The following is a 24,804-nucleotide window of genomic DNA, read 5'->3' on the forward strand; positions in this document are numbered from 1 at the left end:
CTGAATACGCACAAATAAGAAATAAAAAGAGCCACGTGTCTGGTTGAATCAGACAGCGATTAGGAACCTTGAATGAAGGTTTGCAGATGCTGGCTTTGCAATTTAGGGTTTGCACATTCCCGTTCCTACACTTTTTAAAGATTAAACAAGAGTATTAGATCAATGAGGGCTGTTTCCTAACACACTTACTTTTAGCTCTTAATAGATCTATTTTGAGTAAGTGTTTAAACAGTGAGAGGAATTTCATGCCTCTTACTGAATCAGCAAAGCCTTGAAATCTCCTGTTTGTTTTATTTTCAGTTATTTATGGCTGGGGTTATCTCCTTTCCAACACTTCCCTCTTGCATCTTGTAAATCCAGCTGAGTTGCATAAGACAAAACAAATTCTGATGATATGAATGACAAAAGCCCCTGAACTTCTAGTTTTAGACTTATACCTCGATTACTTCGTTACCTTTTCATCATGCTCCTGTTGCCTCGGTTCCTCTTTCCCTCACCTGACCTAAAATGTTTCCTTTCCCTCTGTTCTGAAGGCTGCCAAACAACAGATACGCTCCTGCTTACCAGTCCTGCTTTGAAATGCTGCAGCTCGTGGCAACATTTCCTGTAATTCTGCTCACTGTAAGTAATAAACAGCCACGATGGCTGTGGCCTTGCTGGTTCCTTTACAGGGTGGCTGCTGCCCTGGCAGGGAGTTGGGTGCATCGTGCAGGATCTGCCTCCACTTTTATAGGGATTCCTGGCAGCAGGATCCACAGGCCAACTCTCTGTCTTTCCTTTGGGGTTTCCATACCTCTCCCCATTTTATGGTGGAATCAGAACAATTCCTCAGCCTTTAAAGACCAAAATCCAAGTCAGCTCTTCAGCTTGGCTGGATTTGTATGTGCAAAACATCCATGAGCATGGTTTTTTTTTGCATACTATTACATGGTACTTCTAACAAAACACAGAGAAGCTCATTTGTGGGTGTAGGAGTTTTGTTTGAGTCTCTCTGCTCTTTTTGTACCCGTGAACCAAGGTTTGGTTCCAGATTCTATGTTTGCTCAGCTACTCAGAGGGCTGTTCCCTAACCCAGTGTTTAACATACTTTCAGGGTGATCCAGCAATAGGCAAATGTTTAACCTTAATCCACTGAACTACTAATTTAAAATTAGAAAAGCACCAGCTTCTGGGGTTTAGTCACTGCAATTTTCCATCTGTTGTCAATTGTAATTGCAGGGCACGTAAGTCTTGATTGGCAAGGAACAAAAAAGTTGTTCATTCGGATTCTTATGTACCAGAAATTAAAAGCCGGCTTGCGTTAGTGTATCAAGTTTGTGATCACACCGTGATCAAGCTTTGGGTCCCCCCGGCTGGCACAGGACATGTTTAGGAAGCTCTGGATAACGTGGCTGTCTCTGTACTAGCTGAAATCTTCACTTTGTGCCCACTAGATAGACAGGAGGCTATTGAGATACTCCAGCGGATTTATCTTTTTCTTCTGGCACAGAGAATACCTTTGTAACTGTTCTTATCTGTAAGATGCTGCATACGTATCCTGGAAAACAATATTACTTGAAAGCAGGTAGATGAAAAGGAAAACACCAAATACAGGCACATTGTCTGGCATTGAAAATCCCTCCAAAATAGATGTCAGCACAAAATATTCTTTTTAAACTTGTCTGCTGTATTTGCAATTGCATCAATGTGCAATAAGACTTAAAGAGTTGTTTTGAAATGCAAACACATCTACATTTAAACAAAACAGAACCAAAGTATCACCCCAGCAAAATCTGGGTAACCTCATTTACTGACTAAGAAGACTTTGGTTCTAAGGATGAGATGACTTATACCTAACTTTAGATATCTAAAAATTATTGTAATTATTATTATTTTTTATTTTTATTTAAGGACTGTAAGTAGCTTTTCAAATCCTGTACCGTGAATGTGAACACCACCCCAATTCTGCTTGTTTGGAAGAGGGGTGGTTCTGTACAATGAGCTATCTGTATTTGTTACATCCGATGTATTTGAGTAAGTCCTGTTGGGTTGGTCTAATCAAAGGTATCAGCGATTAAGGCAGGGAAAGGGGGATTTCCCTTTCCACGCTGCATCACCCCTGGCTGCTGCCTGCCTGGCTCAGCCAAACAATCTGGTTTTTCGAGTTTGATATTGTGAGGAAAATAAACAGGCCTTGGGGGAAGTGACTGATGGAACATTTTCTACGCTTTTCCTTCACAACTTAGCATATCTAAGAGACTGCTTATAAACCAAATTACTTGGGTATATGGCAACCCTGACAAAGACTTTCCCACAATCTTTTCCTTCAGGTTTCCACCCATTGTGGCAGCAATGCTTGCTCTATTTGCAGCTGATCTTAACCCCCTTGTTCCCCCAATCAATCAAACAAGCGGAAAAAAAACCCAAAACCTAGTTATGAATTACTTTCTCAGGCAATTTTTCTATCACAATGTCTTGAACTCTTCCACATCACTACGGTGATAAAATCAGCCGCATTAATTGTGTTAAATATTCTGTCAAAATCAGCACTGACTTCACTGAATGGCACATGGGGGGCATTTGAACATCTGAATGATTCCAACATCCTTTGACCATCATCTTCCAGCATACACTGAAAAACGAAATGAAATCCTTTTAGTGTTACATGGAAGGGCAAATTTTTCATTGAAACACAGAAGAGGAGTTACAGTCTACCCACCTGGTTGTCCGTCCAGCTGAAAAAGTGCTTAGATGATCACGCTCCCAGGGACGTGGTTAATATGTCCCCAGGTGGCTTGTGCCAAGTCTCTGCAAGTAACTGGGATTTGGCACATGCTTCATGTCTTTAAAGAAATGTTTTGGTAGCATAGGTCACGATGGGGTTGATAGGGATAGGTAGAGTAGGCATCAATGCAATCAATGCGTCACAAAACTTCAAGATACTTTGAAGATCTGAAATAAGATAAAAAGTTTGCGTATCGCTGACCTTGTCATTGCTGATCTCATAGATCAAATTGACTTTCATGTGTTTAGATACGTTATCAAAATACAGTTACCGTGTTTTCTCTCTGTCCATTTCCTCCTGTCTCTACGGCTGTAAAAGCCACTACCGCGGTGGATTCACGGTGGGTCTGCTAACACGTAGTTTAACAAATCATTGTGTGATACGTGGGGGAAAAACGGGTCAGTGGAAATGCAGAGACTGAGCATCATTTCCATAATCTTCATTAATCTTTTCCTTTGAAGTTAAAATATTCCAGTTGGCAGTAGACATCCGTACAGCGTTTTGGCACTAGCAGCCAGCTGCGGTGTCCTGGAATTCATTGCCGCATATGAATAGATGTGAGTGGGCAATTTAGAGCTGGGGGTTATAGTTCCACAGGGACAACAAATACGAAAGCAAAACAATGGCTTTGCGTGAGAGCCCGTTAAAACCCCCTAAGAGTTTTTCTATAAATAGGGTTTTGCTTCTCTCAGTCGCCTTTGAGAAAATATTAAATCCAGCAGGGCTGGCGTATAAAATCCTGACTTACGAGAAGCATAAATGCTGTTCCTTTCTAAAGAAATGCTAGAAAGTGACATAAGCAGTAATTAGGGTCATTTAAGGGTGGTCACTGATCTGGGAGATATAGGAGATATACGACAAGTTTGGATGTTTTGAATAATGCTATGAGAGTCCAGCATGGGAAAGGAGGCACAAGGTGTGAAGGAAGAATCAACATCCCCTAAGAGACCAATTACTGTAATTGGGGAAAAATAGACAAAGGTTTGGTCAGACACGCCGTCCTGGAGGTTTTGATGAGCAGAGCTGCTGATTGCTTTCAGCTCATTAAAAGCATTAGCTGGCAAGAGGTGGTTTGGAGTTGAGCAATTTGGATTCAGGTTTGACAGTCTGGGCCTGTAAATAGTATTCAGCAAATGCAAAAGCCCTTGTCTGAAGTCGATGAAATAAGTGGGAATAAATAGATGGGTTAATGCGTCTACAGTTTGGTGGTGGCACAGAGGTTTGTGAGTGCTAGGACTGGTAAGCTGGAAGAAAATAGATCAGGTTCTTGGCAAAAATGTGTTATTTCTTGCTAAGAGAGTCAGCACAAGGAAGACTTGAGTTGTATGCATCTAGACTTTTGCCCTCTAAAGGTAAAAAACCAAATCTATGTGAATCGGTGGTTGAGACCGAATGGAAATTCAGGCTTTTTTTTTTCAGTAAGAAGCAGTGCAAGGAGCCAGAGACAGTGAATTTTCCTTCACCCACTTATTACAGAACATGTGTATGTACCCCCAACTCACCAATCTCCCCTGAATCCTCAGGCTGTCTGCAGAGATGCAGATCTGAAAATACTTCTCTTTGTTATTTTTGTGAGTAATTTTACCAAAAACCCCCAGCTTTTTGCCCGTAGCAGCCTAAAATGTTTTTTTTTTTATGCTTTAGCAAGCTATGCTGAACAGATTTCCAAGTGAAGATGTTACGAAGCAGATGGAGAAACACCATTGAAATGCAAGGCCTCCTTTCTTTTGGTCAATTAATATTACTGAGGTTTAGGACTCGCCTTTGCAGGAACACTTTAGCAATAATCTAAATGAGCTAAAAATGTGATTTTAACATGGATTAGCCAAACCGCATTGAGCCTCTGGGTGGTTAATCACAGTGAGAATTAAACTGGCCTCATTTCCAAAGTCGAAGTAAAGTTACTTGACTTCTAAACCGAGATTTTATTCCGAAGGGCACGGCCTTATCGCTGTTGGCTCCAAGGTGCAGGCGGCTTCCAGGATGTTCTCAAGGTAGCACTGACGAGCGAACCTCCAAACTTCCAGATTCTCGAAGAGTTTGGATAATCATCAGAACTTCTGGATGTTTATCTGAACCGTATTTAAGCCGTTCCAGCTCCTTGGGTCTGGAAATTTAAGTTAGAAATCTTTTATGTAAGAGTCCTGGTATTTCCTGTTTCTGACAAGGCCAGATATGCGCAAGTATCTCTTTGAGGTGAGATTTGTCTCCTGTTTTTACTACCGTCACAAGGTTATCAGATCACCAGCTCTTGGATTCTAGTTCAGGAAAAAAGACTTAAACATGCTCTTGGTCTTGAGAATAAAGCAAAACAACAACGCCTAGAAATTGTGCTTTAAAGGGATGAGATAGACAATAGGAGAATATATCAGAGCCAGAAAGAAGTTATGACAGCTGGGGTGCACGTGGCTGGTTTGAGACAGCAGCCGTCTGTACATCATAAGCCTGTGATTACTGTGTGGGAGAAGAGGAAAGTTGCTTATAAAAGACAGAGAAGTTAAACGAGAAGATGAATTAAGAACGTAAATGCACATGAGAAAGTGTATTTATGTTCAGCTTATGGTTTACATTAAGCTTTACTGAGAAAGGAGGAATAAAAATACTGTACACAAAAGCACAGAAACGGATTAAAAAATGCATTCAATTTTGGTGAAGAGCAGAAAAGAACAAACCTAAACTTATGGTACAAAAATGCACGAGCTGTGAGGGCTGCACATTACCCTCTTTTTCCTCTCGAGTGAGCTTGTCTTAATCAGGCTTCAGAATTCAGGCTTGTGGGTACTGGAAATATGTGTTTTCTGGGATTTCTGAAATTACAGGCATACAGTTTTGGACATAATTGATATATTTATTAAACTGCTGAAGAACCAGAAGTGCAAACATATCGTCCCCCAAGATTTTGGGAGGTGTCTTGAGCAAGGACACCGGCATCTGCACTTCTAATGAGGCTTTGTGGGAGAAAGATGCAGCTGTAGTGCAAAATATTCATCTCAGCCAAGCTGAGAACAAGAAGAATAGAAGTTTTCTTTGCAAATCTAATAAAATTTAACAAACAAAGTTGCTATTGAAGAAGTATCTGAAATTTGCCTTTGAACTAGAATAGCTTTCATGTAAACTCAAGTCTTCTATGTGATAAAGTAAATAACTTTTAACCAAATGGATATTATTTTAATCTTTGTCCTTGAAGTTAACAAATTCACTTTCTCTGTGATTTCCTCACTTGTGACAGCCTCTGGCTGTGTTTTTACTGTCGTAACAGCTTCTGGCAGACTGCGTGTCTCTCACATTCACTACAAAGTAAACAGGAATTTTTTCCAAGGGTAACTGGCTGGGCTCCAGTGGAAGAATGCGAGTTATTCATAAGTTCTGGTAGGCTCGTTTCTGCTTAATATGCTCTGTTTTTATTGTGGATTTTATGAAGGAAAAAAAAAAAAGTTGTGATTTTTAATCTCCTGGAATTATTTTCTTCAAATGTGGGAAATTACCTTCCCTCCCTATACCGCACAACACATAGTTACATTGATTTTAGTCCCATGTCCATTTCTTTTCCACCTTTGGGCACAAACAGGTTACCAAGGTGCCACGGGGACATTTCATACCATTTTGAGGATGTAATTGGTGTTTCAGATGTTCACAGCAAATCCGTCACGGCTCTGGTGAAGCTCTGGAGCGCCAACAGCGTCGTCTGCCCTGCAGATTCCTCTTCCCGAGCACAAGCAGCAGCAAAGATTTCCTTGTGCCTGGCATAACCCTGGCCAAAAAGGGAGGAAAATACTTTTGGCCTTCAAGCAGATTCGATATTAATGAGACAAACCAGGATCAGGTGAATCCTGCTCGATGCCCACGTTCTTCATGGCCTGTGGCACCACCAGGTTCCAGGTGCCCATGCAGCAAAACTCTGGTTTTCCTGCTTTTGTCAGGTTTGGTCTTTAGAGCTGTTTGGTTTATTTTGTGGTTCTTTTTGTAGGAACGAGCTGAGCGGCCCTTTGGTGCTTTCCCAGAGGTTTGGGGGGTACAAAGAGAGCTGGGGGGTACGTAACAGCGGGGGAAAAGCTATAAAGCCGAACACAGATGTCAACACAAGAGCAAAACACTGTGAGTTGTCCAAGCTTAAGCTGGAAATTGGTTCCTAAATAGAGTAACGAGGTTCTTACATTTCCTGGGCGGAGGATTGAGGGAACTTGATGCGCTATGAAAGGGGTTATATAATAATTATACTGTTTGTGGCAAAAGGAGATTGGATTTGATGAACAGGGAGGTCCTTTTCTCACCTAATTTCCTCTTTTTTTTTCCCCTGGGAACACAAGAACAACCATAGAACTAGACTGTAATTGAGGACTGTCAGCACTTTATTGACATTGCAAGATGGGTGGGTGCTTAAGCCAAGTCAAAGTGTTATCCTGAGTCTCACCTCCATACTGGAGAAATCAGCTGGTTGTGATTGGAAACAGCGCTCAAGTCAAAGGGGTTTGCATGTTAATGTGTGTAGAATTCAGGACATTTCATTAAAACCAATAATAAATCAAGCATCTGATTTTAATATTGATAACGTTTCTATAATACATTTTAGTTCGAAATGTCAAGCCGCTTTACCATCAAAACTGACTTAAATACAGCAAAATTCATCAAGCTTCACCTGCGGTTGGTCAGGACCTGCTCATAGGCCTCTTGGGACATTTTGTGGCTGATACGATAGCAGACGAGCAGAAAATGATTTGGTTGGAGTTGAGCAGACAGGCTAACTCAGTCCAATTTGTTCCAATTGCCTCTCTCCACATTTGCTGTTTTTCCTTTGGCTGTTCGAGTGCCCATCTTTTGTTGCCGCTGATGCTCAACGAGGAGGTTTTAATTTCACATGAAAGAGCGTATTGATGTGTGATGCCAGGGATTTACAGCAGCATTGCTGGCGTGCTCAACTTGCTATTTTGGCTGCCTGTGAGTATTTGGAAATTAGGGTATTAGAAAGGAAGGGGAGACCATTTCTTGTAATGCTGAGCATTATGTGTCTCTTCTAAATCCGTATAAACCACTACTAATTGAAGCAAGCTTTCTTTTTGATTACTTTTTTAATCAGGAGATGAGTTGAAAGGAAATGCAGTAGACCCATATCTCACCTTCACTGAACGGCAGGAGCATGACCAATTATATAAAATATTTATGATACACAGCTGGAGAAAACAAGAAGATGCAGCCAAGAGGAGATGCGCTCAACCCAGGGCCCTAAATGCAGGGCAATATTTCACTGTTTTTCAAAGAGAAAATCAGTGAGGCCCACATTATTTTTAGGTACCACTGCAACTGTTGTATCCCACAAAGCTGATAGGATTCCTTCCGCTGGCAAACTGTGAGAAGTCCCCATTATATTTATTTCCTTTTTAAGATCAAAGAACATTCAGACAACTCAATTTAACATCTGTGCATGAAAACTGTGAAAAGAATGTACCTGGACTGCAAAGTTTGTTCAGAAATAGGGTCCCGAGTCTGCCTTGGAAGCAGCGCTACTTCATTTCTCTGCCAGAAAGCTCCATCCAAAGGTGGTCACAGGTCAAGTTTTTTATTCGTCTCCCTCACCTCCTTCACTTTACAAGGAAGAGCAGATGGGGGGAACTATTCCTACAGGGAAGATGTTCTCTTCCTAAATTTTTTGAGAACAAAAATATTTTTGAGACAGGCTGTGCCAACGATGTGCTTAATTATGGATGGAAACTAGATTTATTTTCTTCTTAAAATAGAGATCTATGGCATTGTAGCTGGATGCAAAACATTTCTACTAATTTCACTAAGAAACAGGGACACAAGGTGGTAAGTTTGTGCCACCTGATGAGATTACAACTCAAAGTAGCTTGGCTAGTAGAATTTTTATTTTCAACCTCTGCATTTGAGATGGAATCAACCTCTTGAACTCTGAAGTTCACTCAGGCTTGACTTTTCAGGTGAATTAGGATTGCAAGTCTCAGAACAGTTGGCTAGGGAAGTCACCAAGCCTTCCAGACAGACACCACGTTGACATCAGGCTGCTTTTGACCTGGCTCACTCCTGTGTGCCCCAAACCGGGCTCTTTGCTCATCCTGCTTGGTGTTAAAGTTTTGGAGGATGTTTTTTCATTCCCTCTCCTCTCCTCTCCTCTCCTCTCCTCTCCTCTCCTCTCCTCTCCTCTCCTCTCCTCTCCTCTCCTCTCCTCTCCTCTCCTCTCCTCTCCTCTCCTCTCCTCTCCTCTCCTCTCCTCTCCTCTCCTCTCCTCTCCTCTCCTCTCCTCTCCTCTCCTCTCCTCTCCTCTCCTCTCCTCTCCTCTCCTCTCCTCTCCTCTCCTCTCCTCTCCTCTCCTCTCCTCTCCTCTCCTCTCCTCTCCTCTCCTCTCCTCTCCTCTCCTCTCCTCTCCTCTCCTCTCCTCTCCTCTCCTCTCCTCTCCTCTCCTCTCCTCTCCTCTCCTCTCCTCTCCTCTCCTCTCCTCTCCTCTCCTCTCCTCTCCTCTCCTCTCCTCTCCTCTCCTCTCCTCTCCTCTCCTCTCCTCTCCTCTCCTCTCCTCTCCTCTCCTCTCCTCTCCTCTCCTCTCCTCTCCTCTCCTCTCCTCTCCTCTCCTCTCCTCTCCTCTCCTCTCCTCTCCTCTCCTCTCCTCTCCTCTCCTCTCCTCTCCTCTCCTCTCCTCTCCTCTCCTCTCCTCTCCTCTCCTCTCCTCTCCTCTCCTCTCCTCTCCTCTCCTCTCCTCTCCTCTCCTCTCCTCTCCTCTCCTCTCCTCTCCTCTCCTCTCCTCCCCTCCCCTCCCCTCCCCTCCCCTCCCCTCCCCTCCCCTCCCCTCCCCTCCCCTCCCCTCCCCTCCCCTCCCCTCCCCTCCCCTCCCCTCCTCTCCCCTCCTCTCCTTGCCTTTCCTCTTCTTCGCCTCGCCTCTCCCTTCTCCCTTCTCCCTTCTCCCTTCTCCCTTCTCCCTTCTCCCTTCCCTTCCCCTTCCTCTTCCCTTCTCCTCTTCCTTTATCTCTTCCTTTATCTCTTAATCTCTCATGGAGCTTCACTTTTTTTCTCTCTTACTAGAGATGAACTAATACCAAATACAGAGCAGATCTAAACCTTCCTGCTGTTTGGATAGAGCCTATCTCATTTGTCTTTGAGAAACAGTAAAAGTTAATTTTAATTCCACAGAAGTGATACAAAAAGTCACTGGATTGCCCCTCTTTAAAACTGTTTTACTCTCCCTTTCTGTCTGCTTCTCTTCTTCCTCCCATGACTTTTCAAAGCATAATAAATCCCTTTCCTCATTCTCGGTGCTTTCATCCACTTGTAAAATTCACTAATGAGTCCTTTTTGTGTAAGTATGGGAATAGAAGAAGTGTGAAAGCCAGAGTTCAGGTTTCTGTATTTCATACAAAACAGTTAATGGGGAAATATTTAAAGTACAGCATTTCCCCAAACCTGCTTTGTTGTTGCTTTAGGTGTTGCCCATCAGTTCTTTGAAACCAGAGCTCTGGATTAAGCTGTTGGTAGCACGAGTCCCTCCAGCTCAGCCAGAAGGGAGGTGTAATGTGACAAAAGATGGAGTAATGGCTCATTTTTAACCATTTCACCATCTCAAAAGCTCAGTGTGTGCTGATGGTCTGTCCGATTGGGCAAGGAAGTTTCCAGCTCTTCTGTTGTCCTGTGTCCTTCCATTCCAACCACCCAGCATTAACACATTTCCCACTTCATGGGTTTCAAAATGTAAGATTTGGTGAAGTAATCCTTCAGTTACCAGATGGATACTATAACAGGATCCTGTCATACAGATGGGACAGTGTTGTCATAGTTACAAAACTTCTAGTCACAGCAAGAATTAAAGAAAGATTTTTAAACGGTGGGTTCATCCAGAGCCCTCAGGAAGGGCCTCACATGAAGCGAGTTGGCCGTTTTCAAAATCAGTGCCCCAGCACTTAATAATTTCGGTCAGCCTTTTAGAAATAAAACAAAACCCACACAACCCACTTCCCCTTTAGGAAGTTGCTGCTTTTTTGTTTTTAATAAATTGCTTATTTTAATCCCTAGAAAGCACATTTTTCCTGTCCGAGGTATGGGAAATGGAGTCCCTTCTACATAATAACGCCATCTGTGTGTTTAATGTTCTGCTGTAAAGGCAGCAGCGATATGTTTGAGAAAAAAACTGGTGCCTGAGACAGCTCTGGACATACAGGACACATATATGTGGTTTCTCAGCCGCTGGTACCAATGGCTAAATACAGATCAGGTATGTCTGCCCACGCAACACAATGATTTGTAGCACACGTACAGGCCAGAGATGGGAAACAGAAGTAAAAGATGGAACAGCAAAGCGGAGGAGTTTGGCAAAGTTGGTCTGTGTAGCGTTGTAAAATCCAGTGACTTTGGAGCTCCAGCAATTCTCCAATGCAAATTACAAAGCATTTCATGTGGCCTCAGAAAGGCCATCGCACAGCGGAACAGATACAGCCAGTTTTCCCCTGTAAATATTGCCTGTTGAGATATAGTCACTTCTTCTTAAGAAAATCATAAGAGTAGGTTTATTCTGCAATACAAAAGGCCTGCAGAGTTACTTTGTAAAATCTTTCCTAAATATTTACTGAAATAGCCAGAATTGTATCAGCGAATTCCCTGGGTATTGAAAAGCAAGTTCGCTTTCTAAGTTTCTCAAGGAGAATAACTTTTTGGATTGTTCGTGTATTTAAATCAAGTTAGAGTTTAAAAAATGCCAACAAGAAACCTCACTTGAGAGCAGCACAAACACCCTTGTTTAGTTTCTCAGAGTTGTTTTATACAAAAGACAGACACAACAGAAGATAGCAGTGTTTGTTTTCCAGCGATTTTTGCAGCGTTGCTGAATGTTTCATTCTCTGCTTCCCTGGGTATGCCACGAAGGAGCAGTTCCCAGCGAGAACTCGGTTCCTGTTTGGCCTCTATTTCATTAATATTGATGTACATAAACACACGGACATGCAAAACAATGGCACTAACAAAGGCACAAGTGCCACCAACATATTGTTTTCTGCGTGGCAGGAAACAATTCTAAGCTTACTTTGCAGTTAGCTGGGAAGAAATGAAGAGCTATATTAATATATTCTTCTGCTTCAGTCCTCTTCCCTAGGTGGAATCAGGTAGATAATTCTTATTTGAAAGAAATAGACTTGCTAATAGGATTGAGGGCTGACCTATTTCTGTGTTTTTACAGCCGACGTTCCCCCTGCTTGCACCTTCTCACTCGAGGAAGAACTGGAGTCGGAGCAGCCAGATTCCCCCCTGCTTTCCTCCCTGTGGTGTAAGTGAAGCTTTTCACAGGACAACATTCTCCTTTTTAATACAAAAGTTCAAAGTCACATTGTGATCTGTGACAAGTAACCATCACTCTGTCTTTAAAAAGGCTGAAGTGGTCTGGTCAGCTTTTGTTAGGACTGATGTAGTTGCCTTCCGTCTGTAAACAGCACAGGTTTCTTGAGAAGCTTTGGGACAAAAATCAGTTTTTGCAAGTCCTGGTGTCTCCGTTGAATTTCCACTAATCTGCCTGTGCTGAAGAGCTTGTGGGATGGGAACTCATGGGCTTCTTTGAGAGCTTCCCATGCCACACACCTTCTGCTTAGAGGACAGATCACCACTGCTACATGAGAAAAATGGTAAAGTAAAATAAAAGACTGGATAATCCCTTAAAGTTTCTTGTAGGTCTTGGGAGTAGTGAAGAGCGAAACCCCTTCATCATGCGCCAGGTGGCTTCCTACGAGTGGAGAAGCTCTTACAGCCCCATAACACATGTTGGTCTCCTGACTTCCTAGGAGCTGGACCTTGAGTTCAGCTCAGTGCTGGTGTTACCTTCCAACCAGCAGCAGAAAAGCTTTGTCTTTCTGTCCTTCCTAATGGAGTTTAGTCTTTGATTCCTTCTATTTCTATTCGATCACTCTCTACAACTGCCTGAAAGGAGCTTGGAGCCAGTAGGCGTCGGGCTCTACTCCTCAGGAACAAGCGCCAGGAGCAGAGGAAACGGCCTCAAGTTGCGCCAGGGGAGGTTGAGGTTGGATCTGGGTGAACAATTTCTTCCCCAAAGGGCTGTGGGGCATTGGAACAGGCTGCCCAGGGCAGTGCTGGAGTCACCATCCCTGGAGGGTTGGACAGACGGACATGAGGTTCTCAGGACATGGGGCAGTGCCAGGGGTGGGTTATGGTTGGACTTGATGATCCCGAGGGTCTCTTTCAACCAAAATGATCCTGTGATTGTATGATTCTATGATCACTGTTCAAGGCGATTTTAAAGACCTCATAGAGGTTTTCTAGAAGTGTGGATGGGGAGGATAGTTCTGCTGCATTTGGCTACTGCACCATGGGCTATCGAGTTTGAAAAATACAACAGAAGAAGAAATTTTGAGGGCTTTGAAAGAACAATATGGTCACTTAAATCTGTGAAGACAGTGGGAAGAGGCAGGGTATTAGAAAGAGACTTTCCATTATTATATCAGACTTGCCCAAGTCAGCAGTGCCCAAGGACCAGCAACCCTGTGGGGAGGTTTCTCGTGGTGACTCTGCCCCACCAGTTGACAAACATTTGGGGTCCTCGTTAGTATTCACAGCACATGGGGTGTGTGATGAGGCATTTCAACATCAATCCTTCCACTTTGGTGGAATGGGGAGTGTGGGATACAGAGCCATCGGCATGGACAAAGTCTGCGTTTGACCTGCTGCATCAACAGGACAACTTTATCAGCTGCAACTATCAAGCTAATACCTTTTAGCAGGAGCTCAGAAGTAACTAAAGGGGGAAGAAAGAAGTAAAACTGTGTCACAGAATTGTGAGCCCATCTTCCTATAAAACTAAGACCAATTATTCAAATACCATCTAACCTCTGGCAAAATAATTCTAACTGCAGAGTGAGCTTGAGAAGCACAAACAGAAACTGGAGATAGCAAATCTCTCTGTTAGGTTCCCCTGTGTTTGCCCACGATGTTTCCTGTCTCACGTTTTAATGGCTTGGTGCTAATAGGGAGAAAAATTCTGCTAAGCATGTTGATGATCATGGAAAGCGGAGTCGTGTCCTTTCTGTATAGAGAGCTCATCGTGTAGATATGCATGAGAAATTGCATTTTGGGATGAAAAGGATTTAGCGAACTTTTGGGAACATTCCCAGTTCTTTCTCTTCCTTAATACTCATACTGCTGCTTTGAATATAGAAGTGTGGATAATCTCAACCTTTATGAGCTGCTGCTGATGGCATTTTTGTTTTCACAGCCATTTGAATTGCACTGAGTTTCCCTTCCATTAGTTGAAGTAAGAACGATTTGCTACGTTACAATATTCCTAGACGTGCAGCATTTTGAGGCAGCTACTTGGAGAAGAGGAGGAGTGGGCTCAGTAGCAGGGAATTGAATGTACTGAGTTGTTTTAACAACGACCTGCAAATTGTGACTTGGGCAAGTTCTTTGACTGCTTGTTTTGTTCAGTATCTTCATGAATAAAATGCGCTTTGAGATCTCTAAATGAAACAAGTTATATAATAGATAAGAGTTCTGGGAAGGGAGAGAAAATGGAGACTATTTTAATGTAAACGCATCATCTGAAAGCACTGAGACTGTTGCAAAATGAAACCATCAGTGCACCTTGATCCAAGAAAATGAACAAATCTGTCTTCTCTTGTGTTCCATGAAGTGAGCTTGCTTTATTATTATTTTCATTATTGTTTAACCAGGTTCAAAAGGTAATTAAAACACCTCTACTGGCAAACAGCACCTCAAATGCATGCAGTAAGTGTGGGTGAGTTGTGACTTCTTGCCAGTAACTAACGTAATTCCAGGCTGAGAACACCGAATGGCCCAGCTCACAAAATTTAGTGCTATATTTGGAAATCATCAGAATATGAACATCCTTGGGCCTATGGCTTTTGTTCACACTGTTTGCAAAGAAGTCTGGATTCCCACTATATATCCAGAGTTCTACCTGATGATATGAAGTGAGAAAACAAACAATGCTATTCAACAGATAATGAATTAATCACCGTTAAAGTAGAAAAGTTGAAGTTATCTTGGACTTTTTCCTGGAGAAGGTTGTTTGGTGTTTGGCAAAAAAGTATAGGAAAAAGGCCTGGGGACAGGAGAGATGTGGTGTGTTGGCACAAATGAACATTTCCTGCTCTTTTACTTCCTGGAATATTCATCTAAGAATAAAGGAATAATTTGTCATTGAATCACAGTTAGACTGGAAGGGACCTCTGGAAGCCATCTGGAATTTCCCACGTTCCAGCCTGTGTCTGTTGCCTCTCCCCATATCACTGTGCACTTCCAAGAGAGTCTGGCTTTATCTTCTCTGCACCTTCCCACAAGGTGTTTGTAGACATCTCCCCTTAGACTTCTCTTGAAGCTGAACAAACCCAATAGTTTCAACCTCCCCTCCAGTGTCACGAGTTCTGTTCTGGGGAATGTGGTGTCTGGAAACTCATTGCTGAGGTTTTCATTGGCATTTGCTTGGAGATGTAAGACGGTAGACTTTGGTTTTGAGGTACCTTGAGAAGAGTAATTAAAATCTCAAGTTGCTGTTGCCATCTTTAGCAAAGAAGTAAAGAACCTGAGTCACAAAGAGGTTAAATGTCTCACCCAGGGCCCAGAGCTGAGGACAGTATGCAGAAATCTGGAATTTCAGACGCTATCCTGTAGCCTGTCCTAAGAAATGCTTCACAAAAGGAGCTTTTAATAGAAGTGGTGACTTGTGCTGGATCAGTTTTGAAGTCTGTCCTTACCAAAAAGAGCGTTACGTAGATTGATACAATTAACAATAAATCCCATGCTGATGTTTTGCAAAGAAAATAATCTTCCTTAAGCAGTCAAAGTTGCAAAAGTACGTGAAACACAGAGGCTGGGTACCACCTGTGGCCAGTGAACATGCACCTTGTTCACTTGAACTTATCCCTTGGTTGGGGCAGCCTGATGCTCCAGCAACGTATCCGTTCTCCATCAGTGTGTACCATGAAAAGAACCGCTATGTTGTGTAATAAGCTTTTGGAACAAGATGAGCCCCGCAAAAATCAGCTTTACAGATTTAACAGCCTCTCTGGGTATTAAAGTGGGTTGACTGACAAAGCAGAGGAACAAAAGATCGCTGTGAATGGAATTATTAAAATCGGAACAATGGGGTTACATACCATGGGGTTTAGTGCATGGTAGATCAGTATGAGTCACTGTTTTCAGATTTATTTAGATTTGTGTTGCGTAAGGGAGCTATCTGGGTAATAAAGAGGAAAATTGTATGGCTGTAATTATTCATACTTAATATCTAATCCCAGTGATGCTTAAGTCATATGGCAGGTCATTGCTCTTGCCAGGTTATTTAACTCCTGCAGTGGAAATCTTTAAGGTAGTTCCTGAAAAAAAAATAGCCTTTGAGAATAAAAGAAAAGAGAATGCTATTTTACTCTGTGCCCATTGTGTTTAACATGATAAATTCATAGTGAGAGATACAAGTGTTCATGCTTCTTGTGTTGAAGTGGAAAATGCCTGAATGTTCTAACTGGCAGAACCTAGAAATGGAGAATTGAGAACAACAAAAAAATACATATCTGTATTCATATCCATATCCGTATCCGTATCCGTATCCATACCTGTATCCATATCCATATCCATATCCGTATCCATGCCAAGACTCTGGTTTTAACTGACCTTTTATTGACTCCCTTCATGACCTGTCAGTCTTCTTAATGTCCTCAAACCTAAAGGATTTCTTTCCTTCAGTCCAGTAGTTCAGCATCTGGCAATATGCAAGAGCAATCTTTACATTTTGGGGTGTTCAGATTCATCTGGTTTTTTTTACAAGTTTGAGCATAAACTTCAAAGAAGTTACTCCAGAGATAACTTGCAGAGCTAAAAAGTCCATCCATCCACTGAATGACCAGCTCAGCTGAGTTTAGTACTCACTCATATTTAACTGGAACCAGCTGGTTGGCTTCCTGTGTGTGTTTTTTTGTTGTTGTTTTTTGTTTGTGGTTTGGATTTAGATTGGTTTGTTTGTTTGTTTTGATTTTTCTTTCTTTACAACTTTTTCCAATGTAAATGAGGGGTGACCTCATTAATGTTTACAGATATATAAAGGGGGAGTGTCAGGAGGATGGAGCCAGGCTCTTCTTGGTGACAACCAGTGACAGGACAAGGGGTAATGGGTTCAAACTGGAACACAAGAGGTTCCACTTAAGTTTGGAAGAAACTTCTTCATGGTGAGGGTGTCAGAGCCTGGCCCAGGCTGCCCAGGGGGGTTGTGGAGTCTCCTTCTCTGCAGACATTCAAACCCGCCTGGACACCTTCCTGTGGAACCTCAGCTGGGTGTTCCTGCTCCTTGGGGGGATTGACCTGGATGAGCTTTCCAGGGCCCTTCCAACCCCTGACATTCTGGGATTCTGTGTGATTCTCTGATTCTGTGAGCTGACTCCTTTTGTGGTCTTTCTTCAAGCCTTCCTCTGTTCTTACTTTCATTTGGAATATTTTTCGTAAGTTTATATGACTAAAATTGTATACAAATGAAGTCTGACAGTGTCAGTACAACAGTCCCAGTACTTCCATGCTTTTCATGGAAAACTGCTTCTAACGCCAATATTTAGATTTGCTTTTTCGTTTTTTCATTGCACAACATTAGCAATTTATAGACATATTTTTTCAGATTAATACATTCAAGTGACTAATTTTTTATCTCTTTCTTATTTCCAGCTGGCAGTTTTGTAACTGCTCCTCATGTGTATGTGCATGACTTTGTATTGTGAAGTGCGGTCTCATTTTTACTATAATATCCTGAGCCATCCAGTTCTTTCTGGAGATACTGTGATCCTCCCCAACCCCACAAATTTGCTACATCTTTGCTCCATCTATGTCATCACTTTATTGCTAACCGAGGCAAAATGTTCATTTACTTTTGGGGGCTGTATCTATATCACCTTGAATCTCAATTCCATCCTTGGTACTCAATAGAAAGAGATTCTCAATCTTTTAAAAAGCACTGCTTACCTTTTTTGGGGAAAATACCAACATATGAATGCAGTTCATGCTGTATTTTTACATTTACAGCCAGCTGAAAAATTGGCCTGAATGGTTTAATTTGTTCCTGTGTTTTCCTCTGGTTTCCTTGTTTGTTTTGCAGGCACGTGTGGAAATGTGGACGTGGGTTTGTTTTCCTATGTAGTGGCTTCGAAACCACTTGCCTGATATCCTGAGGACACTAATGGGCCACAGACTGAGCAGCAGTGAGAGAACAGGTCTGGATTTCCTTTAATCAGTATTTTCATGTGTTTCTTTTTATGGTTTTTTGTCTTAAAACTTTCATTTTAAATCTTTCATTTTCATTTCGTTTGCAAGGTCTAACTCAGCCTCACATATCTGCCCTCCAAGACCGTCATTGACCCCATTATATATTGACCCCGTTCCTTTCCTTTTATGCTTCCATCTAATATTGTGCAGTCTTTTGTGGTTCTGTTTAAGATAAACCCAAAGCCTTATACATACTATAGTTCCTGACATGATCAGTTTCTGATTTCAATATGTGGTGTGTGTACAAAACCAGATATTGAGAACGATACGCTGTGTGTTTGGAATACAAGAGCGGATTGTGCATAAACCTAATTGTATAGGGAGGTGAATTAGTTGTGTGGAAACACGTGCCTTGCTGCTGTTGCAGGACAGGCTTTTGTGGAGTAGGGTTTGCCTTTGCTTTATTGAATATATACATCCAGTATTCATGAAAATAATGCTTCACCTGGCACAGAAGACCAGCTGCCTAATGACACAAGCAGCTTGTGTCCATCCACAAAGTTGAGATGTTCCAGATCAACCAGGCGCTTAACGAAGGCCGTGCCTCAATGGCAGCTTTGCACAGCGTTGGGGTTTGATGCAGAACATTCTTCTCCAGAGCTGGGCTGAACTTATGGAATCCTGCTCTGCATCCTAGGGAAAGAGTCATGAGATAGTCCTGGCTTCCTAGAGCAAGCAGATGAGGACTTGTGCATTTGTGAATATAGATCTATTGCGACTTCTGTTAAGAATATGATACGTTGCAGTTATTATAATGATCCTATAGCGATGTTAATTCAAGCAGTTTATGTAAAAAAAGCTGGCTATGCCATACTTTTCCTATGGACATCATGGGTTTGCATTGTCTTGAAAGTGAAAATATTCCTTTTATATCCCTCTCTAGGTCTGTAGATGCACTTAATGACTGTGGAGCCTGATTTAAAAGAATGAATGTTCTGTGTTGAAAAACACTTGAGCTAAGTAAACACAAGACAAAAATCCAACGTAGCTTCTGTAAGCCCCTGAGTAACTGTTTCTTGCAGTTCTTATCGTAACACTCAGCACTACAGAAGGGTTGGTGTCTTTAAATGACATCAATTTTCCATCAATCACATGTTACTATAGTTGTAGCGCAAACTTTTAAGCTTTAAAACATCATCTCAAGAGCACTGTTTATGAGCACATTTGGCTTGATTAAAAAGTGGAGATTTGATTATCTGCTAGGCAAATATAAGACAATGAATGGAAATGAACATTCTCTATTCCTTTCTGCTGCAGGTGCCTTCAAGATAACCTGGAAGGATTGGATTGTGTCTTGCATTTGTGTCCCATGATTTAGCAGTTGTAAGTATGCAAGAAACATGTTAGAGATGCAAATGTTAAAATGGTTTTAAAATGAGATTGGTAACTCTGTGAGTATTTGATTAGCAATTGCGTTAAATAGCATCGGATGGTGGTGGGGTTTATTCATGGAGAATAGTAGGTTTTTCTTGAAAGAACTGGGCATGAAGAGGAGATTGACTTTATGGATGTGATGGTACTGAAGGATTCACAGCATGATTTCTGGGGTTTGTAGCATAAATAAGGCCTCTTGTGCATTACACATACTACCTATTTCATAGCTCTTTACAGTCAACATGTAGTAGTTGCCTATTTTGGTTGCTAATTTGTGGACCACTTATGCTGAAGGAGATTATTCCTCCTGAAGGAGAACCTTGCTGTGTTTCATCATATTACAGCACAAAGTTCTTTAGCCCTTTACTTTTTTCCCAAATGCTGGGAAAAAACAGTATTTCCCACTACATTAATATATTTAATTCTAGAGTCTGTGCTTATATCCATGGCTTGCTACTTCCTACATACAGACTGTTTATAATCCTGCTTTGCGAAATCACGATGTGGAAGCAAAAAAATTAACAGAAGTGTATTAAATCTAATTTTCTGCCCTTCCTGTAAAGCTCTTCTGCTAAAACATAACACAATGTAATTCAAAGAGAGGGAAAAATGTGGGGGAATTTGAAACAATTCAGTCCTAGCTCAGCTAGGACTCCCCCACCACTCTGGCCAACCTGGGCCAGGCTCTCACCACCCTCAGGGGCAACAATTTCTTCCTTAAATCTAATCTGTCCCCAGACAGACTGGTTTATATGGTTTCTGGTTTATATTCATTTGGTCCCGTTCCCCCCCGCCCCACTATGCTTTTTATTAATGAAAGGAAACTGAGAGGAATAAGAACCTATTAAAGAGTTTAAATGGGTGTTTTCAAAAGCAAGTCTTTCAGCCCTGAGACACCAATCTCTAGCTAAGCGTCTGTATCAAAAAATATAACTGGGTGGCAGCAGCACAGATGTGTTTCTGAACACAAATGGAATGGTTCTCCTCTCTGAATGTCCTTCTGAAGCCGAGACTTACTGGGCAGGACTGGGCCGTTCTCGCACGCTTCACCTGCTGCATGTGACTGGACACTGGAGACAGCAGCACCTGGCAGAATGTGTCCCAGTGCTAACCAGTAACACCAGCATGCCGGGACAAATAGAGATAGGTGCTGGAAAGCCCGGCCTGGGCAGCAAGTGGGTGTTCTCAGATCTGGACTAAGCCGTTGTGAAGGTCTCCACCTCGTGGCTGCTCCTGTAAAATATGCAGCTTTAATATCCTTTAATTTAGAAACTTAGCTTTGCAATTGTCTACTTACTTTGCTAAATAGCCTTTTGCAAATCCTTAAAAATATACAGTAATATATAATATGCAGAAAGGTAGCTTTAAAGCAGTGGTCTCCTGGGCTCTTCTGTGACTCGGTCCTAAGATTCATCTGTGTGACACAAGCGTGGTGGGCAGCAAAAGGGAAAGTTTTAGAGCTGGCAACTAGAAAAGCTGTAGAGCTGACAAGAAGAAAAGTTGCGAGCATATTTGGGACCCAGTAAGGAGCAATACACAAGCTGTGTGTCACACTATTGGTGCTGGCACTTTTCCCAGCGGATGCTGAGTGGAAAATTATAGACAAAAGGAGAACCCATCTCCACAGAAATTATATAGACATAGCTAACTTTAATTCAGATTAATACTTTGTTGGTTTGGAGCAATTCTGTATGTGGCTGCTGCTGGTGGGTACTAACACATAGGCTGACACTGAGGTGACACAAACAGAAGTTATTTCCAGGTCGGTGTGTGTGGAACCGTGCTCAGAAGATGCTGTGTGCACATAGCCAAGTGTTGGTGACCAAATCTGCTATCATGGGCCTCTTCTTTGCAGGTGGGGGTAGGAATGAGCTCAGTGAGGGCAATACTCATTTGCTTAGCGCCACTGGTGCAAAGCAGGCAGGCCATCTACCCATAAGAGTAAGAAGATAAAAATATCCACCACACAGCATGAGGCAACCCCCTTTGGCTTTCTAATGAGCCACACAGGCCACTCACCACTAGTACATTTTAGGAGCCAGTATTATAACACTTCATTATTATTTTACCGCTACATGTTGAAGGTGGATGCAATAAAAGATGATTGTTTTAGGTAGACCTCCAATTATTGTATGTTACATGGAATACCTTATTCATGTTGATCGGGTTTTTTTTAGGCATCACCTCTTAAAAATTTTTGCCAGTCTGGTATCTGTTAAGGGAAAATAGTCAGCAGCTTTAAGAGAGAGAATCCATCTTCAAAGGTAGAGTATAATTTCACATCAGCCTTTTCTGTGAGGATTCCTAGTGAGAGCTAAATGATGCGCTGCAGTGGTGGTTGCCCACTCAAGAACAGGACGAGAGGAAATGGCCTCAAGTTGCGCCAGGGGAGGTTGAGATTGGATGTGGGGAACAATTTCTTCCCCAAAGGGCTATGGGGCATTGGAACAGGCTGCCCAGGGCAGTGCTGGAGTCACCATCCCTGGAGGGCTGGACAGACGGACATGAGGTTCTCAGGACATGGGGCAGTGCCAGGGGTGGGTTATGGTTGGAATCAATGATCTTGAGGGTCTCTTCCAACAAAAATGATTCTATTATTTTAGGATTCTATTGTGTTGCTGTTTAAAAGACAACACAGTGCTGTTTATAAGCAGTGGATTGTCAGAGCACTTGGTGTGTGATGAAATGCCACAGGCTAGAAGCTCCATTGCACTTTGTACTGAAAAGTCATGTCACTGGGAAGTGCTGACATTTGGAGTCTCCAGCCACAGTGTGCACATCCACCAGTGGCTCAGTTCTCTGTCCTGTTTCTAAAGGAGACTGAGAACAGGAGAAGGATGCTGTTTGTGTTCCTTGTGTGCACTTTGCTTAACCTTTAGCAGAGCTATGGAGCCGTCAGTCCAGACTGACCATGCCGATGGGCTGGATGATCCTGTACCCAACCGGGCATCTCGTAAGTGCAGCTCAGGACTGCAAATCTACTGCGGAACAGACAACCTTATGCTGGAGCAAAGGGAAAAGCAGCGGAAAAATACTGCAGGGAAATATCTAAGATATATAACATCAAGGAAAGTCATTAACGTAACTTCTAGACATGTACCTAAACTGTGCTGGATCACAGAAACTGGTATTCCACTGAGATTTGTACTAACTCTAGCTTCCCACTTCATAAGATCTCTTAATATATTCCAAGAAGAGAGATTTGTTTAAAAAATAAAACCGATCTTCACAAGTCCCAAGGTACCCTGATCACGAGTATCCTCAACTCGTATGCATTTTCTTGACCTCTAAAAGAAAAAAGCACAAGCTTCATCAAGACTCTAACGAGATTTAGCTACATCAAAACCAAATAGATATCTATCTTTGCCAAGTCAATTTTAAAAGAATTTGACAAATCTAAAATCTATAGTTATCGATGTTAATTAAAAAGAAACAGTGGAACACTTCTTAGTTACCTCCATCTAAATGTTTAACAGATAGTAATATTTGTTCCAATATTATCCTTCTGCAGCCATCCAGTGAGAATGGAAACCGCTTAGAACTTTGTCTAACTTTCATGTTTGTACAGATAATCCCTGTTTTCTTCCCACACCTGAATGGCAAAATTGCCCTGGATTAAAGACGGTCCAGGATCTTAATAAACGAGTTGTTGTGCCTTTGGGTTGATCTGAATGCTGCCTTGTTCCAGACCATGAGATCCAGGAAATGCCTTTTTGTTATATCTATCTATCTATCTATCTATCTATCTATCTATCTATCTATCTATCTATCTATCGAGATATATATATATATATATAAAATCTATACTTTTGTTCCTATGTCCTGGCAGCAAGAGATACACGTTGCACAGAAAGCAGAGCTGTAACAATGCCATGTAAGCAATATTTGGTGCAGGAGCTTCCAATCGGTTCATAAAAGTGTAACTCCATAATTTAAGCATGTGTTTGTCATTACAGTGATATGACTTCAAAATTGGAGTGTCAGATAATGAGCAACATTAAGCCCCAAAGGGAAACAAAAGGTGTATCAGGGAAATAACGGGATTTTTTTGTTAAGAGGGTAATTGTCTTGAGAGCTCATGCATCCACACTCTATTCAATATATATAGAAATCATCGCTAATCACTAAACCACAAGTTTTAGTGGTACCAATGCACAGTTTATATCTGATATCTTGCCCCAAAAGCAAGATCCTACTGCTTCGCAGTTTCTGATGTCTGTTTTGTCCATTAAGGATAGTTAAAAACGCTGCAGAACAAACTCAAAATCCATGAAATAAAATGCTTTTGTTTAAAAGCAGTTACTGGAACCTTTGAATATTTTATTTTACAAGGAATGCTAAACCTTCTGTTTCCAGATGGACTTTTTAGCTGAAGATATGCAAGAACAGTTTACTGATGATGCCATCTCCAGCACAGCTTATTGTAAAATACCTTTGAGATATTGAGTAGTAGTATTTATCAGTTTACAAAGAAGATCCATTCCCAGCTCCTTGAGTTGCAGAGCCTGTGCTGGAAAAGTTACACCGTGCGAGTCGTAGTGTGGCAAATACCAGAAAAGGGTAGTTGGATGCCAAATGTTGCGGTTTGGCTGTACATTCTCGCTCTTACACTCGAAAATAAACTGCGATCAAGGCAGAATGCCTTTCCAAAGACAGCTCTGTTTGTCCTGGACATCACACGTGTTTTCATCTTCCCCCGTTCATGCTGTCCCTTAAAAGAAAAATCTCGAATGGGTTAAACAGCACATGAAAAAGCAAAGTGTCCTTCAAGAAATAACAGCTGAAAATCAAATAGAATTAGTGTAGTTACACCGAAAGAAAAGCTTCAGGAATGCAGGATAACAGGGGGTATTTTTGTGCCTCTTTTCTGAATGATCAGCTGGAGCTCCTTCTGGAAGGGTGCACATGAAGTCAGAAGACGACTCCTAGAAGTAATGTTTCTCTGCTGTCGTGTATTTATTTTGACAAGTGGATTTAGAAACACTTTACTAAGAACAAAAGATACAGCAATAAAAACTCTGTAACTGCAAGAAATAGTAACTCGAATGTCTGCAATAACCATCCCCAAAAGGCTGCAGAGAACCTCTGATTGTCGGGCAATTCACAGCCCCTGTGTCACTGCCACCAGTCTTGTTAAGCTTGAATAAATCTTATCGTGGTTTTCAAGAAGCGTAACCAAAAAATCTGCTGTCTTACATTCGTGCGAATAATTTTATTGTACATACATGCATTTATATTTGAAGTGTGAAGATCTTGAAAATCTTTGCAACAGCTGAGGAAGCCTGGGCAAATAGAATATGTGTGTTTTGTAACTGTTAAAATTCACTTTAATTTAGATTAAATGTAGCTGATGGACATGCAAAGGTCATTTTCCCTCAACTTCTGTGAATCTTCAAGCCTTGGCAAGGAGA

At 41.9% G+C, this 24,804-nt stretch overlaps 1 long non-coding RNA gene across 2 annotated transcripts in view; it reads left to right on the plus strand.

The window, feature by feature from the left end:
- LOC136104044 (uncharacterized) overlaps positions 1 to 24,477 on the plus strand; it is a 79,633-nt gene extending 55,156 nt beyond the window's left edge. Inside the window, exons 14-18 of one of the 2 annotated variants that reach the window (XR_010651702.2) lie at positions 534 to 621; positions 11,931 to 12,017; positions 17,853 to 17,967; positions 19,277 to 19,342; positions 22,273 to 24,477. This is a non-coding gene — a long non-coding RNA (uncharacterized lncRNA). Of the gene's footprint in view, positions 1 to 533; positions 622 to 11,930; positions 12,018 to 17,852; positions 17,968 to 19,276 lie in introns of both variants that reach the window. The other variant, XR_011739827.1, reaches the window with a different exon arrangement.
- The last annotated feature ends 327 nt before the right edge of the window (positions 24,478 to 24,804 follow it).

This window comes from Patagioenas fasciata, chromosome 6, assembly GCF_037038585.1.
Source record: "Patagioenas fasciata isolate bPatFas1 chromosome 6, bPatFas1.hap1, whole genome shotgun sequence".
Classification (NCBI taxonomy): domain Eukaryota; kingdom Metazoa; phylum Chordata; class Aves; order Columbiformes; family Columbidae; genus Patagioenas; species Patagioenas fasciata.